Genomic DNA, 19,840 nt, shown 5'->3' with positions numbered 1-19,840 from the left:
AAGAAACTTTTTTAATTGATGCCATCCCACTTGTTAATTCTTGCTTTAATTTCCTGAGCTTTGGAGGTTTTGTTGAGAAAGTTACTGCCTGTGCCAATATGTTGGAATGTTGAGCCTATGTCCCCCTCTAATAACTTCACAGTGTCAGGTCTAATTTCTAAGTCTCTGATCCATCTCAAGTTGATTCCTATGCATGGATTTAGAAGTAAAGATTTAGTTCTATCTTTCTACAAATGGATAGCCAGCTCTCCCAGCACCATTTGTTGAAAAGGCTGTCTTTTCTCCAGCATATGAATTTGGCCCCTTTGTCAAAGATTAATTGACATTATAGGTGTGTGGGTTTGTTTCTGTATCTTTTATTCTATTCCACTGGTCAGTATACCTGTTATTGTGCCAATACCATGCTGTTTTTACTACTATTGCTCTATAGTATAATTTGGAGTCTGGAATTGTGATACCTCCTACGTGATTCTTATTGCTGAGAATTTCTTTGGTATTCTGGGTCTTTTCTTTCTCCATATAAAGTTCATGATTGATTTTTCTAGGTCTTTGAAGAATGTCACTGGTATTTTAATGGGAATTACATTGAATCTATAGATCACTTTTGGCAGAATGGCCATTTTGATGATATTTATTCTGCCTATCCATGAGCACGGGAGATCTTTCCATCTTCCAAGGTCTTCTTCAATTTTTTTTAATGTTTTATAGTTTTTGCATCTTTGGTTAGGTTTATCTCTAGGTATTTTATTGGTTTTGAGGTTATAGTGAATGGAATTATTTACTTTATTTCTTTCATTGTGGATTCATTGTTGGCGTAAAGAAAAGCCACTGATTTTTTTAGGTTGATTTTGTATCCTGCAACTTTGCTGAATTTGTCAATCAGCTCCAGAAGTCTTTTGGTTCAGTTCTTTGGGTCTTCCAGATAAAGGATCATGTCATCTGCAAATAAGGATAATTTTAATTCCTCTCTTCCTATGTGAATTCCTTTGATTTCCTTCTCTTGCCTTATTGCTGCAGCAAGAGTCTCAAGGACTATATTGAAAAGGAGTGGTGATAGTGGGCATCCTTGTCTTGTTCCTGACTGTAGCGGAAATTCTTGCAGTTTTTCCCCATTCAATATAATGTTGTCTTTGGGTTTACAGTATATTGCCTTAATGATGTTGAAGTACATTCCTTCTATTCCAATTTTCTGCAATGTTTTTAACATAAATGGGTGTTGGATTTTGTCGAATGCTTTTTCAGCATCTATTACTATGATGATGTGGTTTTTGTTCTTGGTTCTATTTATGTGGTGAATAACATGTATTGATTAGTATATGCTGAACCAGCCTTGTTTTTCTGGGATGAAACCAACTTGGTCATGGTGTATTATTCTCTTGATATGGTTTTGAATGTGTATGGCTAGGATTTTGTTTAGAATTGTTTCATGAGATGCCCTAGACTCTGCAAGCAGAGCTTAATGAGAGATTCTGGTGGCAGTTGGGAGGCAGGGATTCTGAAAGGAATGAATGTACCAGTATTGGGAATGGCCTAGGAAGATTTGAGAAAGCTCTGATTATTAATAAATATATTTCAAAAATTGGGTGAGGGGCAGATCTGTGAAAGGACTTGGTTTCTGCCAAGAAGCAGGCAAATATTCTAATGTAAATTAACCTAGCTAAAGGTAATTAGCAAGTCAAAAGAAGAGGGGAGCTAGGACTTCCTCATTCTAAAGAAAGGTTTACATAATAACTGGATAATCTAGTTTGAATGGGAGGAAGGGGTGGACCTTTGGGAAAGGAGAAACCTGGGTGAACACTAAGAGTTCGGTGGGAAAAGTAAGGGGAGGAACTTTACAGGGACTTTTACAGAATTATGTGAAACAAGTTGGAGAATGTCATGAATATAAAATGTCTGTTCCATGTTTTGTATTTTGGTGATTTCATTCGAAGCATCCCTCCCCCCATGCCACTCCTGAATGGCATGGGGCTGTAACTGTCTTCTGTATTTATTTTTAATAAACTCCTTTAAATCTTCAGCAACAGTCTAGGCTATTGCATACCTATCCTTAGCCCAGGACAAAAACCCACGGTTTTTGTTTAAGGGGAATTGCTTCCACAGGGCTACAGGGGTCCCTGGGAACAGTTCCCCCAAATTGTAACATTCATCATTCACTGTAACATCTTTTAACTGTAACAATGAAGATAGTAATAACTGATTTCATCGCTGGGCGCGGTGGCACAGGCTTATAATCCCAGTGCTTGGGAAGCTGAAACAGGAGGATCTTACAATTTCGAAGCCAGCCTCCGCTACTTCCTCACCTACTTAGGAGGTTTAGAAAGAAGCAGAAAGCAGAGAAGAAGAAAAAATTTAAAACATTTTATTGTCCAGAAAAGTGCTCATAGAATTTGGGTCAAGGAAATTACGGTTGCTGAAGTTATTACCTTCATTAAAGAGAAGTTAACTACTTTGCACAATGACAATAGAAAATATGCCTTAAGGGCATCTCAGCAACTGTCTGGACTCCCCACCTATTCAGGCTGAGGGGGGGGGCAAAGATAAAAACTCATTTGAATGGCATTGCATTAAAAATACCCTTGGGAGCTCTTGAATAGACCTGAGTCTATCCAAGAAGTTGTTCCCCAGGTTTTATTCACTGTGCTCAGCCACCCAGGCACTCAGCCACACTGTAGCTGTGGTTTCAGGAGTACTGGCTGCTGCTCCAACTGGTGGTTGATTGACACATGACTCATTCAAATCTGTATTTTAAATAACATATTTAAATAAAATACTTGTAATAAAAACTTAATAAGGCAAAGGCCTCACTAATATTTTTAATATCTTACTAATATCTTTTAAATATCTTTAAAAGATATTTACAAATACATAATAGATTATGTGGTGCTCTGGTTTGGATATGGTTTGAAAGCATCCTCCTTTCAAGGGTTCATGTGTTAAGAGGCTTTTCCCCATTGTGCAGAGATCTCAAAGAGGTGGGGCCTAGTGAGATGTTGGTAGGTCTTTGCAGGCCTTCCCTTGGAAGGGATTAATGCAGTTTTCCCTTTGACACCCCAGTTTCTCTTTGGCTTTCTCCTTTTCCCATGCACTTTTGCCTTTATGAAGCCATCTGCCATGATATACTTGCCAGAACGAACTCTATATTGTTTAGATATCCAGACATCAAAACTGTGAGCAGCATAAACTCTCTTCTTAAATAAGTTACCCAGCCTCAGGTCATTACTATTAGAATCTGAACTAATACAGCTGGTTAATAACTTCTAAGGAGAACATTAGGTGCCGTTAATTATAACACAAGTAGGCAATTCTGATGCTTAAAGTAAGAAAGGGAAATAGCTAAGGAAATACTATCTATTGTTTATAGGATATATATGCAAGGGAAATTTTAGCTAGAGTTGTTTAAGGGATGAAAAACATACAGATCTATAATTATTTAATATGAATCTTCAGCAACTTAAAGCCTGTGTCCTTTTGAAATAGAACCACAGACATTAGCAAATCAAGAGCAGTTCACCAGGGGCCAATCCTTACCAGCCAGCTCTAGGTTACTTTTATTAATATTAACTCCATTAATACTTTAATAACATAATTTAAAAAATCTTATCTAAAGTGTCTCTTGGAATCATCTCTGGGACCCTAAGAACAGTTGGTGAGAAATATTGGATGAATTCCCAGTTTGCTATTATTAATTTTTTTAAACACTTAGTTTAAATAAATACTTTGAAAACTTATTTTAATGATTTTCTTAAAATAAGAAGAGGTAAAAAGGTAGGTGGAACAATGTGTAGAAGGTATATTTCACAAAGTGCAGACACTGAGAACTTTTATGGTGCCCAAGAGTCTGCTGCTTGGAATCTCTTTGCCTTACCTCATGTAGGTTATTTTTTCTCCCTTTCTCCTTTTGAGATCTTTTCCAAGGGAAATAAAACCTTTAAAAAATAACTTTTCTGGAAACATAAACTCATTTTTCAAATAACAGAACATAAATAACTAGCCCAGACTTCAAACTATACTATAGAGCAATAGTAAAACAGCATGGTACTGGCACAATAACAGATATACTGACGAGTGGATTAGAATAGAAGATACAGAAACAAACACATCTTTAGTCAATTAATCTTTGACAAAGGGGCCAAACTCATATGCTGGAGAAAAGACAGCTTTTTCAACAAATGGTGCTGGGAGAACTGGCTATCCATTTGTATAAAGATGGAACTAAACCCCTATATCTCACCTAACACAGGAATCAACTCAAGATGGATCAAAGACTTAGAAATTAGACCTGAGACTGTGAAGTTAGTAGAGGAGAGCATAGGTTCAACAATACAACATATTGGCACAGGCAGTAACTTTCTCAACAAAACCTCCAAAGCTCAGGAAATTAAAGCAAGAATTAACAAGTGGGATAGCATCAAACTAAAAAGTTTCTTCTCATCAAAGGAAACTATCAATAACCTAAAGAGGAAGCCTACAGAATGGGAAAGGATCTTTACCAGCCACCATTCTGATAGGGGGCTAATATCCAGAATATACAAAGAGCTCAAAAGACTCTACACTAGCAAAACAAGCAACTCAATCAAGAAATGGGCAAATGAACTAAATAGACACTTCACAAAAGAAGAGATACAATGGGCCAATAGATACATGAAAAGATGTTCTTCATCACTGGCCATCAGGGAGATGCAAATCAAAACTACACTGAGATTCCATCTAACCCCAGTCAGAGTAGCAAGCATAAAGAAATCAAACAACAACAAATGCTGGCGAGGATGTGGGGAAAGAGGAACTCTTTTACACTGTTGGTGGGAATGCAAACTAGTTCAGCCACTATGGAGATCTGTGTGGAGATTCCTAAGAAAGGTGGGAATAGATCCACCATATAATCCAGCTCTACCACTCCTGGGTATCTTTCCAAAGGGGTTGAATTCAGAGAAATACAGCAACATATGCATACCTATGTTCATAGCAGCACAATTTGTAATAGCCAAAATATGGAACCAACCCAGATCTCCATCAACAGATGAATGGATAGCAAAACTTTGGGAAATACACACAATGGAATTCTATTCATCCATAAAGAAGAACAAAAGTATATCATTTGCAAGAAGATGGAAAGGCCTGGAGAACATTATGTTAAGTGAGATCAGCCAAGCACAGAATGAAAAGGTACATATGTTTCCTCTAATATGCCCAAAGTAGGAAACACAGAGGATACCAGTGGGACTCCAGATAATGGAGGGGAAACATCAGCAAAGTTTGAATGGAAAGATAGGAGAGGAGGAAGGCTGATCTTGATTAATGAGGGTCTACATCTGAATATGTGTAAAATTATGGCTATGACATGGTTAACTTGGACAACCATTGGTGGGAGGGGGGAAGGGAAAATGGGGGCGGGGGGAGAGGGCACCAAATATAGTTTAAATGTTTACCATTTATGTTCAATAAAAATTTTGTTTTAAAATAAATAAATAAATAAATAATAACTTTTCTGGAAACATAAACTCATTTTTCAAATAACAGAACATAAATAGCTATCCTTGTTTACTAGATTCTCCAAGTAACTAATCACTACCCCATACAATAGGCAATATTATAACTGTCTTGCTTTATAAGTGAAAGGATAAAGTTTGACCACACCAGAGACCTCCTTGTAGCCAAGAGATTTATTGGAAGGGCCGGTATGAAAGGAAGAAATGAGAAGGGGGTGGGGGGAGAAGAATCCAGGAAGAGAGGGGGTGGAGAAAGAAGAATCCAGGAAGAAAGGGAGCACACACTGGGGTCAGTGTTATATAAGGACTTGGGGTTATGGATTGGGGGCTAATAGGCTAGGAGAAATGCCCTTTGAACTAATTGGCTAGAGTCCCATGAGAGGGCGTCATTTGGCCAGGGAATTAGCTCAGGGTCAGCGGGGAATGTCCCTTTCACTGATTGGCCAAGGGCACCAGGAGGGGGCAGGTCTCCCAGGTAAGTGACCAGGTGGGGTCAGAGGGGGGTGGTAGCTTAACTGGTCAGACCAGGGCCTTTCAGGAAACTTAGCTCATGTGGAGGGTGGGTTGGGGGGGCGGTTCTGAAGTAAGAACTTAATTCATCTAACAATGTCTACCACTTCTTAGGCATTACATAATGTAACTGAACAGTTAGGATAATGACCACTGCAAAGCCAGGGGAAAGACATTTATAAAGAAGACAGAAGAGGTGTGTTGGTATTGGGACATAGCTTCAAAATGTATTTGAAAATAGCTTTGATATTAGAAAGCTGGAGCTTGAGTGCAGGCAGGAACTCAGACAGCGACAGGACCCTGCAGAATCCAGGCACCAAGGGTGATGAAAAAGAGAATAGAGGGAGCCCAGGGTCTTTTACAGTTTAAAAACAAGCAAAATTCCCCAAGAATGTGGGGGGATGCCATAAGCCTTCAAAATATCCCAGACTCATTCAATCAATTAACACATTTTGAGGTGGAACTTGGGGTCTGTACCAGAGACAGGGCAGGCCTACAGGAAGGAATACCCACCTCAAAAGACCTGCCCCAGAGAAGGGGCAGATCTAGTCGGGTCAGAAGGTTATTGATAGAATAAGATGAAGGAACATGTATCTATAAAACTGTTCTGTATCCAAAAACTTGAGAGACTTATTTTCAGTTCACTCCACTAAGTCACTCCCTATGACGTAGTGCTAAGTACTGTTTCTATCTTTCCATCATTGTAATAATAAAATTGCTTAAGCTTCTGAAAAAAAAGGAGACCTGGCTATTATTTTCTACACATAGCTAAGAACAAGAACCTGTGGCTACATCTCACCGTAACAGAGGGAGGTCAAAAATTTGAGAAGTGGAAGAGAAATATACAAGAGTTAGTTGGTTCAGGACAGCCAGAGAGGGATATTGAAATGATACTTTTGTGCCGGGGCCTTCAAGAGTAGGATCGGAACTTACAATGTGGCATACACAGAGAAATATCACAGAAAAGAAAAAAAAAAAAAAAAAAAAAAAACAGATGCTTTCCCTAATGTGCAAAAACTAGGAAGAAATAGGTAATAGGAGAAGATCTAGTTGAAGAAGGCCCTATAGAGGTCCAATTAAGGTGACCAATCAGAGGGGATGGGATAGGGGAAGATGGAATCTCTTTAAAACTCATGATGTACGTATACAAATGTATCAAAGTTAATCACCAATCAAGCATGGGATTGAGGGAGGGGAGGGAATGGGATGGGGTTTGGATAAAAGCTAATAGGATGATGTATGCTTGTATATCCTCACAATCTTGTATTCCATTGTGATGTATGACTACAATGCACCAATAATAAAAAATATATATGTATATATAAATATATATGTAAATATATATATATATATGTAATTGATACTTTCCCCATTTTGTGCATTTGCTAAGTGGACATTTATTGTATAAATGAATGAAGGCATCTTGGAATAAGTCAAAGAACTATAAATCAATTAGGTAAGTGACATTTCCTATCCTCCTTATCCTGACTGATCCATTCATGTGCCTTTTCACCTTTTCAGATACTATTTATTTGTCCATAATTTTTTATGTTTTCATCACCACCCACAACCTTCTCCCCATTTAAGCCTTGTAATGTAGGCATTTTTGTCTGTTCACTGATAGATGTGCCAAGACCTTGAACTGCCGAACAAATCATAGGTTTTCAAGAAATACTTGTCAAATGAATTATTGAGTCTACAGAGAACTATTTTGAAATCTCTTTGATAAGCACAGTAGAATTTACAAAAATTCTGACATATTTCCAGTCTTCAAATACTTAGGTTTATAAGGGAATATGAAATTGTTATAAAGTAAGGCAGAAAAGCATTGTGAAAGATAATCTACTAAAGTACTTTAGGGTACTATTTTCTAATAGGTATGCTGTGACATACTGGTGTGCTATTGAAGAACTATAGCTGTAAAAAGATACTGGTGGTGCATACTTGTAATCCCAGGATTCTGGAGGTGGAGACCAGAGGATTGTGGTTCGCCGACAGCTTCAGCTACTTAGTGAGGACCTTCACAACTTGGTGAGACTGTTTAAAAAATAAAAAGGACTAAAAAAATAGGGCTGAGAGTGTAACGCAGAGGTACAATGCCCCTGAGTTCCATCCCCAGTATAGGGGAAAAAAAATCCTACTTTGAGCAACAGGTATTTAAAAAATCAATCATCTGAACATTTTTGGAATATATGTAAAAAGCAAAAGTGACCATGATGCAGACCTCTCATGGATTTGCAATCTGTGCTCACAATACCTGAGCAGTCCAGTCATCCTCTAGACTCATTCCAGTCTAAGGGATTCTGGGTTAAAGTAGTCCCACCAAGCATTAAACACAAGAAAATACAAATAATCTTTGGGGAGATGCACTTTTATTCTTGGCCACAAAGTATTCTTAGCACTTTATTTTGTATGACAATTATGACACAAACCATCACACAAGGAAATAAAGTGCCCTGAGTAAGAATTATGAGGAAATTAAAGCGAACAGAGGTAGACCTACAAATATCTCAGGTATTAAAATCAACAGGCAGCTGGGTGTGGTGGAGCACTCTTGTAATCCCAGCATTTGGGAAGCTGAGACAGGAGGATCACGGTTTGCTACTACTTAGTGAGGCTCTTTGCAACTAACTCAGCGAGACCCTGTTCCAAAATAAAGAATAAAAAATAGGGCAGAGGGTGTAGCTAAAAAAACAAAAACAAAAACACAGTAGGCATAAATTATAAGTGAACTGTATTTATTAGGTTTAAAAAAGTAACATATAAAACATGTAAAAACACTTCCCATAAAGTAGAACACTTTAAAAAGGAATGAAACAGATTAAAAAAGATATCAAATAAGAATTCTAAGAATGAATAAATGATAATAGCTTAAATTTTAAAATGTGGATAATTAGCCGGGCGTGGTGGCGCACGCTTGTAATCCCCGCGCTTGGGAGGCAGAGACAGGAGGATCGCGCAGGTTTGAAGCCAGCCGCGCGTGCTGGCTTAGGAGACCCTGTTTCCAAAAATGAAAATATAAAAATAGGTCTGGGAGTGTAGCCCGGAGGTAGAAGGGCTTCCAGGAACCCCAGTACCACCAAAAAAAAAAAAAAATGTGGATAATTAAATAATAGTTTAGAAAAAATTGAGGAGAGACTTGGTAGACTGAATGATATACTGAAATGGAAAACTGAGAAAATGTATTGTTATTCTTGTATTACTATAACAAAGTATCTGAGTCTAGGCTACACCGTACATTTAAAAAAATTTATTCTGGTTCACATTTGTGGAGATCTAAGGTCAAGGGCCTGTATCTGGTTATGGTCTTCTGCCTAGCAGAGTACTGAGATGGAGAGGGCATCACAAGGCAAGAGACAACATGCATGTGTGTCTCCTCTGACTGGCCTCTCTCTCAATTCTCTCTCTCTCTCTCTCTCTCTCTCTCTCTCTCTCTCTCTCTCTCTCCTTATAAAAAACTAGTAATCCCAGGTTAAGAGGCTGAGACAGGAGGTTCGCACAGGTTCAAAACCAGCCTCAGCTACTTAGTGAGGCTTTCAGCAATTTAGTGAGACCCTGTTTCCAAATAAAATAAAAATAGGTCGGGGGCAGTATAGCCTGAAGGTAGAAATGCCCCTGGGTTCCACCCCCAGTACCACACACACACACAAGAACTAGTATTTAATCATGGGGGCACCACCCTGGTAATCTTATTTAATACTAATCATCTACCCAAGGTCCCACTTCTAAACACCACAGTCAGATTAATTTTCATTCTCTTAATACTTTACAATAGAGACTACACTTCAATACATGAATCCGTGGGAGACAAACTGAAACCATATCCAAACCATAAAGAAGATGACAATGAAGAAGAAGAAGAAGAAGAAGAAGAAGAAGAAGAAGAAGAAGAAGAAGAGGAGGAGGAGGAAGAGGAAGAGGAGGAAGAGGAGGAGGAGGAAGAGGAAGAGGAGGAAGAGGAGGAGGAGGAGGAGGAGGAGGAGGAGGAGGAAGAAGAAGGGGAGGAGGGGGAGGAGGAGGAGGAGGGAAAATGAAGAATTATTTATGAGGTATGGAAGATAGGAAAAACATTTCTCAGAGCTCAAGATGAAGATTATGAGTGAAGCTACAATTAAAAATTAATGACTCAAATTTTTGAAACTAATAGAAATTTCTGGAACTAATATCAATTCTTTTACCCCATCATACACGTTTGCAAATATTTTCATTCATTTACCATCATATGATATATGATCAATACTTCCTGTGTGCCAAGGGAGAAAAAAACGCTGGACAAACACAGTTTTGGGCAGAGTTGCCAATTTTTTTTCTAATAAAAATCGAGTTAGTAAATATTGATTTCTGCTGTGACTCAGTTTTGCAGTTGTAGCACAAAAGCAGCCACGTGTGACATATAAACAAACAGGTATGACTTTGTCTGATAACACTTTATTGACAAAAGCAGGCATCTATGTGTATTTGTCACCAGCTATAGTTTGCCAAACCCCACATCAGGGGGATCAGTGCAAGGGCTACAATAAAAAATATTTGGCACTGTTTTCTTCCCAATATGAGCCCTTGGGTTTGACACTGAGGAAATATACAGTGTTTCTTGAACTTTATAGCTCATACAAATGGCCATTATGGGTTGTTAATAATATTGGAGGCATTTATGTAAACTTTATTAGTTACAAAGATACAATTTATACACAAAGTGATTTAAGAATATGTTCAGGATATTAGTCACTTAAGATTCAATATCACAACATTTATGAAATAATTTAAAACATTCTAAAATTTTATGAATATTTTAAGAAATAAAAATGAAAAATTACTCTGAAGAAATCTGAAACAAGATCATTTCAAAGTAGAATGGCTTTATGAAAAAACACACATTTTGGATATCATACAATTGCAGGGTAATGTCTATTAAAAGGCAGAAAAGCAAAATGTAAGTAAAGCTTTGTTGCCTTTCTTACAAATGAATCTTTATTTTTATAGCCGTTTTTAAAGAAAAAAAGAATTTTATATTGCTTTCTAAATATTTTAGAGTTTGTTTTAAAAGAGAATGGTTGCTTTGCAAGCAGAAGCAAAAATTTTATCAATAGCATATAAAATCAACAAATTATTTTAATATTGTGCATCACGTTTGACTATGACATACTTTATTTTATGGAGATTATGTGGATTTTAATTTAATTTACAGGGCTAATGTTTAGATAAAATAAAGGGCCAGTATTCTTATTTTTTTTTTTATTGTGAGTATAATCAAGAGACAAAAATATAACCGAGTTTTATATTACTAAAGAATTGGGAAGATGGCAACGGAGAAAAGCGGGACTTACAAGCCCCGCAAACAACCAAGCTCTATTATACCACAAAATCAGTGCCTTTCATAGCCAGAAAACACCATCGGCAGAGAAACAAAAAATGTAAATACAAGGGACAGAGAAAAAGAGGGCTGGAAAAACGAGACACCAGAAAGAAACCAGACTGCAGGGCTGCTGCCGGAGCCACGGTGCAGAGCGGCGGGTGCCATCTTCTTTTGCAGCACCAGGCCCCAGAGAGGAGGGGGACCCAGAACGGAGCTCAGAGGAGATACTCCGGCCTCACGGCCGAAGACGCAGCAGTGGCGCCTTACTGCCGGCGGCAGCGGTGAATTCACCGGACGGCTCTAGACCAACGCACTCAACAACCCACCAGGCTCCATAGAGGAGCGGCAGACAGCAAGCCGAGGCGAGCCGCTGCGAATTAGCCGGGCAGGATTCGGCAGATTTTTCAGTGCAGGAAACGTCTAGATCTCCCAGGGGCTGAGCTCAGCACATGCTGCAGGGACTCAGAGTGGAGCTCAAAACCAGAGAAGAAATACGCCAGCCTCACAGCCGAGGGCATAATAGAGGCGCCATATTGCCACTGGCAGCAGCAGCAGCAAATTCACTGAGTCCACTACAGCTCCATCAGCGCACTCAACAACAGTGAGTCAAGTTGTGGCCCCTAGAAAAGAAATCCCGGTACTGTACTCCCAGGCACTTGACCCAGTGGGGGAGTGGTGGTGGCAGAGATATCACACCATAGGAAAACGCCCAACCTGGCACCCCCCATGGTCTAAAGCAGCCTCGAATGATTCCCTGGGTCTGAGACTCTGCGATACAACCTAGTAAAGGAGTAGTGGGGACTGAGATACCACAGACTCGAGATTCAGAGCACCTTAAGTGAAGTCATAGTGACCCAAGGGAAGAACCCAGAGAAGGCACAAACTTCCTAAATCATGGGAAACAGGAATAACAATGGAGCAATGAATGCCCACAATCGCACAACATCAGAACCTGATAAAACAGAAATTCAGAGATTTCTAGAAGACCGAATCAGGAAAATAACTGTAGAAAGAATAGAGGTGTTTCGAAAAGAATTCAGAGAGAGCCAAAAAGAGATAAAGGATGCAATTAATGAAGTAAAGACCTCAATTCAAAGTACAAATAACCGATTAGACCACATAGAGAATAGAATCTCGCTCTTAGAAGATGATCATTCCAAAAATGAACGCATAGTTTCTAATTTAGAAAAAAAAAATCAGACAGCAGGAATCTGACATTGAAGAAATATGGGCCCATTTTAAGAGAGTTAACCTAAGAATAATTGGAATAGAGGAGGGAAAAGAAGGTGAAACCAAAGGGATCAACAATCTCTTCAAGGAAGTAATAGCAGAAAATTTTCCAAACATAGAGCAAGAGGTTGATACACAGGTCCAGGAAACTTATAGAACTCCCTTTAAACAGGATCAGAGAAGAGAATCCCCACGCCACATAATTGTCAAAATGACCAGTGTGGAAGCCAAGCAGAGAATCTTAAAGGCAACAAAAACAAAGGGCCAACTGACATTCAGAGGCAAACCAATTAGAATCACTCCAGACTTCCCAAACCAATTCATGAGAGCCAGAGGGCTTGGAGTAACATATTCCTAACCCTGAAAGAAAACAACTTCCAGTCAAAAATTTCCTACCCAGCAAAACTTTCTATCAAATTAGATGGGGAAATAAGAAGCTTCCACGACAAAGAGAAACTGAAGGAATTTATGTCTTCAAATCCAGCTCTAGAGAAAATACTCAGAGAGATTAACTACAAAGAAGAAATAGATAACACACACCAGAACCAGAAAACAAGATTTTCCATCCAACAGACAACAAAGATTGGTTATCTGTGGAGATTCATTATTTATGTTAGTCTTTTACCTACCTCTAAATTGTATTATTTGCTTTTATTGTTGCTAATTTTTAGGTTTTCTAGTTGGAATATTAATATACCTTCAGATATAGCATTTGGAAATATTTTATCCCATTCTATCAGTAATTTTTAACTCTGTTTACATTGTCTTTGGATATACAATATTTTTTTTATTTTTTAGGGAGTTTGTTTACCCTTTGTTGCCTGTGCCATTGAAATCATATCCAAAAAATCACTGCCAATTTCAATGTTGTGAGGTTTTATGACTTATATTTTCTTCTAAAAGTTTATAGTCTTAAGATTTATATTTAGGTCTTTTATCTATTTTGAGTTAATGTTTGTATATGGTGTTAGGTAAGGGTCCAATTTTATTCTTTTTCATGTAAGGATTATTTTTCAACAATATTTAGTTAAAAGATTATTATTTCCTCCACCAAATATTTGTGGAAACCTTGTCAAAAATAACTTGACAATATATGGAAGAATTTATCTCTAGGCTTTTATTTAACTCCAATGGTTTATATATCTGCCTTTTAAACAGTACTACACTGTTTCAATTATTGTAGCTTTATATGGTTTGAAATCAGAAAATATACATCTTCTATCTTTGTTCTTTTTCGAGATTGTGTATCTAGAGTCCATATTCCATATTAGGATAAATTTTTTCTGAAAAATAAATAAATAAATGTATGATAGTGTCACCTAAAAAAAAAAAAAAGAAAAAAATATTCTCTGGTAAGAAAGAAAGCAAAAAGAAATATTGAAATGTTATCTTTAAGTCATCAAAAGCTTAGTATCAGACAAATGAAACTGTTATGTGTGATTAGCATTGTTAATTTTTGATAAAATGCTATAATATTAGATGTCAACCACTAAGCCAAGCATGGGAAGGAGGGATAGGGAGGGAACGGGGTGGTGATCGGGTAGGGGCTAACTGGGTGATGTGTGCATGTATGTCTACAAAAGTTATTTTTTAAAATCCCATTATGATGTATGAATACAGTGCACCAATAAAAAAAAATTAAAAATAAATAAATAAAATTCATGAAGGTGGGAAAAAAGAATTGGTAATTAGACCCAAATTAATAAGGAGAGGTTTTGTGCCTTAGATGAAAACTCCAAAAATTTATTTTAACTGTTTCTTCAGTTATTCACCCAGGTTATAACTATACTCACTGAGGTAGCATTACATCAAGTGCAGCCAGCATGGATACTTCCTACTACTCCATCTACAGAGAAGCCAACTTGATCTTGGGAACCAGACAGTAATATAGAACATGTTGACACCCAGGACATAGCCTACGAGGTTGCACAGAACAGTGCTAACTTGGAACTCTGAACATCACCTGTTTGTCAAATAATCTTATGGCTTCTTCCCAAAATACTGACTATCATGACTTACTCAGTTAGATTTTTAGGGTTTTTTCTCAGACCAATATGTGCAATACAATGATAAAACTTCCTGACTTTTTTTTTTTTTTTACAAATCATATATACAATGAATTTTACTTCGCCATAAAGAAAACAAAATTATATAATTTTCAAGAAAATGGATTAAACTAGAGAATATTATAAAAAGTGAGATTAGACAGTCAGAGAAAGTAAAAAGCACATGTTTTCTCTCCTATGTGAAAACTAGAGAGAGATTAGAAAACACAACGGACTTTAGATAAAGGAGGGCAGATAAGCCGGGCATGGTGGCGCATGCTTGTAATCCCAGCATTTGGGAGGCTGAGACCAGAGGATCGTGGTTCGCAGACAGCCTCAGCTACTTAGTGAGGCCCTCTGCAACTCAGTGAGACCCTGTTTCAAAATAAAAGAATAAAAAATTGGGCAGGGGGTATAGCTTGGAGGTTGAATGCCTCTGGGTCCCATCCCCAGACCCACACACACACAAAAAATAAATAAATAAAGGAGGGCAGATAGTAGTAGAATAGTGGAGGCAGGTGGGAAGAGGAGAGGGAGACATAATGAAGGAAACAGTTCAAATGATGCCATGATCATATGTGAAATTATCAATACCAATTTCAGTATTTTATTGTAAGACCCTAATGAAAAATTATAAAGCCCCTAGCAACTAGCCAAATGCATAGCAAATAGTTCCTCATTTCTGTTAAAGTGCAGATTTGAGAAATCTTTCTGCTACGGGTTAAAAGTGGAAGCTTAGGATATATTTCTGCTGCAGTTTGAAAAGTACAAGCTTAGGAAATATCATGATTAAGGGAACAGTGATAAAAAATGTGTGACCCCCAGGTCAGTGTGACCCCCAGGTCAGCCCGCCTTGTTCCAGAAATCTGCTGACTACAAGATGGACACACCTAGTATCTTGTCCAACGTTTGACCCCAGATTGTGCTTTTTAAATGATTTTGTAATTTTCCTTTGACGTATGTAATCCGGCCCACCCCCCTCCCCAGCTTGTGATTTTTCCCTATAATTAATCCCAGTCCCTAGCACTCGGGGTCGATCTCAGCTCCTGTGTGAGTCATGAGACGATCCCAGTGCGCACTGGCTTCTTAATAAACCTTTTGCTTTTGCATCAAGGTAAAGTTTCTCGTGGGTACTTGGCATCGCTAATCCCAAGGCTTGAGGGTCTCCCCTCTGCGGGGGTCTTTCAGTATAAGGGAGGGGGAGGGAATAGCCGTATTTAGAGGGAAACACACCAAGTGCTATATGCATATTTGTTTCTATTATTTGAATAGAATAATAGACTCAGATTACGATGCATAATTACAATATACCAATAAAAATACAAATAAATTGAAGCACCAGGAAATTCTGGAAGTAGTGGTCCAACAGAGTTTTGGCTATCAATATGCTACTTTGAATACATACTTTCTTTCTTCATTGTGGCTAAAAAATTGAAATAAATACAGAATCCAGACAGGATACTTCAAGTCCATAAAGAATTCTTTCAGACCTGCCCTCTCAAATAATATCATCACATTATTTTGCATAGATGTTTTTGCTCTATTTTCTACATTAACTGTTGAATAATGTACCCAACAAGAAACCTTACCTTATTCTTCTTACTTTTTTCTTATAATTGAAGGAAAATTAATTTCTGTTTATTTAAGTTTTTCTCTATTCCATCTCAGTTTAAATAGTCTTGTTAAAGAACTGTACCATGTGGTTATTCCCTAGAAGGAAAAGGTTGGCTGTCCAGTAAGAGTAATGCTTTGTACAATTGCTCTGAATTTCTAATAGTAACAGATTTTTTTTCTTTGGGTATAAGTATAATGTGTCTAATGAATAGGCATGTCAGTCATCCAGAGACAGGAGAAAATAACAGCCCCTTGAATGATAAGATAAGACTGGGGAGTTACCTCAGAAGTAAATGAAATGGAGACTTCCACTGTGAATGACAAAAGGAAGGGAAGATGTCCTGGGTATGAAGAAATAAAGCAAATGGAAGCAAAGGAGGTGAAACGACTTTAACTCAAGCATTTAGCTTTAAGATAAAACGACCCAGTGTCTTTCTGGGTCAAGATGTGAATTGTGCTGCTCCCAATAAATCAATTTGAAGTGAAGAAAAGTGGGAAAGTTCAGTCCTAAAAGCTTTTGTCTTCAAATAAAATTACAAACATATTGATAAAACTGTCCAACAACAGTTAAGCAATGGGTAAGAATTCTCAATGAAAACTCAGGTAACTAAAACAAGAACACTTTTTTTTTTTTAAACAAACGTGATCTCTCATAAACCTGAGAGTATCAGGTGGATGGCATCATGCAGAAAGTCTATAGGAAAATTTAAAGGACAGATTACAGGTCACCCACATATTTCAATACTAAACACCCAAATTTAGAGTAGCTAAAAATGTGCACACTCTAAATCACTCAAATAATAACTTTCTAAGACACTTTAAAAGAAAATATTTAAAGAGAAGTATTTCTCCTACTCTAAATAAACTCATTTTGAAGTTATTGGCAACTTATTTCATGGGTCATATATGATTAAATATTTTTGACATCTGTTAATTAGTGAGCCAAAGCAAATAAAATATATATACACTTGTCTAAAACTGTTATGCTTCATAAGAAGGAAATAAAATAACTCTGTTTTGAGATTATTAGGTAAGATTACCCTTAGAAATAAAATTATTTATGACAAGTTGGAGTAACTTCCCTTTGAATTCCTAATATTAGGTTAATAACTACTAGAAATATTTGTCAACTGACCAAATGCATATGAGAAAAATTCTTAAAAACAGATAGCTGGGAAATAGGCAAAGCATCTTCATGCAGAGCTCGCTGCATCTGCCGGATGTATACAATATACAAGTATAGAAGTCATAAAAGTGCAGTGATAAATAAGAAACATAAAACATCCTTCTTATTGTGGTCATTTCTTAGTGGCAAAGACAGATGAAAAGTAAACAAATAAGAGAGTAGGACGGTCTGCCTTGAAGAATATAAAATAGGGTGATACGCAGATAATAAGAGAGTCAAACTATGATATAAGTGATCATGGACATTTACAGGAGGAACACAGAAATGATTTACAGAATGAAATAAATTAGAACCTTCTTCATTAGCTCTCATTGAATACTAGGCTGATTTTGATATACCCATACAATGCAGCAGATACAGGAATGGCACACAGGTAGTCAAATATAAAAGATATTAAAACTTTTTCAAGACATATTTTGAATTTAAAATTGAGGTTGCAAAATATTAAATATAATATGATATTTATGTGAAAGGAATGCTGATATATATATTGATTATATATTATATATATAAATGTATAAATGAATGTCAGAAATTATTCACAATAAAATATACATAGAGATGACCTTGGATATAGAGGTGGATGTGAAGACCCAAGGTGATGATGATCATTGGGACTTTTTCTTTAACTGTATGTTTTAACATTTTACAAGTAAAATATACTCATGCATTGCTTTTGTAATTAAAATACTTTAAAAATATTAAGAAGTATGGAAACTTGATAAACCAAAATCAAGGAAATAGGAGGAAAATAGGAAGCCAAAAAAACTTGAGATAAATTAGGTGAGAGTCCAGCAAGATAGTGGAAGAAGATTGGGAGAGGGAGGACAGGAGGAGAAAAGGAGGCTTTGAGGAAGGGAATATTTTAAATAGTGTCATGTCCACACAGGAAGGCATTACCACCAATCTCACTAACATGTAGAAGGAGGGCACAGGGTGGTGAAATGTAGAAGGAAACACACCAAATGATGTGTTCATGGATGCTTACAGCACTTTGAACTTCACTCTGATGTATAATTACGACGTACCAGTACAAGTATTAAGAAAACACAACTTATAACTTTGTCTTTATTTATACAATATTAAAAATGTCATTTAAGTCAGCTCTTTTCTACATTAAAAAAGTAGTATCATCTCTCCACCATTAAGTATACTTAATAGTATAATCACAGAAGTAAAACTGTCATGTATATTATCATGAAACATGACCAAAATGGCAGAAAAGATGTAAAGAAAGAAATAAAATTGTCTTAACCTTCATTTTTAATAACTTTCATGGAAAAATGATATTAATGATAAAACAATCTGGTAAAAAGTGTGATGGCACAGAACTATCACAGTGAAAGCATTTTGATCACTTTTCTGATACATCAAGGAAACATGAAATATATTGATCTCTTGAGATTATCTGCTTTGAAACAAACTATCCTCTCTCAGGATAGTTTTCTTCAAGGACAACTTAAAAGTTGAATTTTATAAAGCTACATATGTTCTTTGTGATGGATAAAAATGTTATCAGCAGATATTAGGTAAATTAGACTTTACTTGATTTTTAAGGCTAACACTGACCACAAACATCAATAACTCTAGATTTAACAATATGTCTTCAAATGAAACAAAGGTACAAAATAGGGGAATGTTTCTTGTAATATCATTATCCTACAGGAATTTGGAAATAATTAAAACTTTCCCTGGTTTGGATAAACACCGTTTCTGCTTTAACAAACTAAGTCAAAGCTGGTTATTATTAACTGAGATATTTAAATTGCTATAATAAGGAGATTAAGATAGAATGTTTTTATTGAACAAAAAATACCAGTTAGATTTTAATAGAATTTTATCCTTTTCTTGGCTTTATAACACACAAAGCAGGACCTTAGAATATACCACCAAAGTATTATCTAGCTATTGGCAAAGAAAGCAAAGCTTGGGAAAGATTTACTACTTTAAGTTTTTCTATGGGATTTGAAACAGAAAAAAAAATAATAGCACCAGTAAGGGCAATCAGCACATATTATCACAAATAAAGTTGGGGCTCTATTTGTGGTACTAGGGTTCCTTGAAGGACAGGATTCCTAAAATATCAGAATCTGTACCAAAAAATTATTCATAATAATACTGAATTCTCACCCACATAAAAATAATTGTAGTTTACCAGGCATGGTGGCACACGCTTGTAATCCCAGCATTTGGGAGGCCGAGACTGGAGGATCGCGGTTCGTGGACAGCCTCAGCTACCTAATGAGGCCCTCTGCAACTCAGTGAGACCCTGTTTCAAAATAAAGAATAAAAAATGGGCAGGGGGTATGGCTCGGAGGTCAAATGCCTCTGGGTTCCATCCCCAGACCCGCAAAAAAAAAAAAAAAAAAAAAAATTGTAGTTTAAAATTATATGCGTACCCCAGGACTCAAAAAAT

At 36.9% G+C, this 19,840-nt stretch overlaps 1 protein-coding gene across 1 annotated transcript in view; it reads right to left on the bottom strand.

Moving 5' to 3' along the window:
* Nucleotides 1-19,840, bottom strand: part of ADGRB3 (adhesion G protein-coupled receptor B3) — a gene marked incomplete at both ends in the record, with an annotated part of 810,263 nt that overhangs the window by 314,374 nt on the left and 476,049 nt on the right. The gene's annotated exons all lie outside the window — the stretch shown is intronic.

Source organism: Muscardinus avellanarius, assembly GCF_963383645.1.
Source record: "Muscardinus avellanarius genome assembly, chromosome: 8".
NCBI classification, from domain to species: domain Eukaryota; kingdom Metazoa; phylum Chordata; class Mammalia; order Rodentia; family Gliridae; genus Muscardinus; species Muscardinus avellanarius.
Note: the sequence above shows the minus strand (reverse complement) of the source record. Positions and strands in the feature narration are given on the sequence as shown.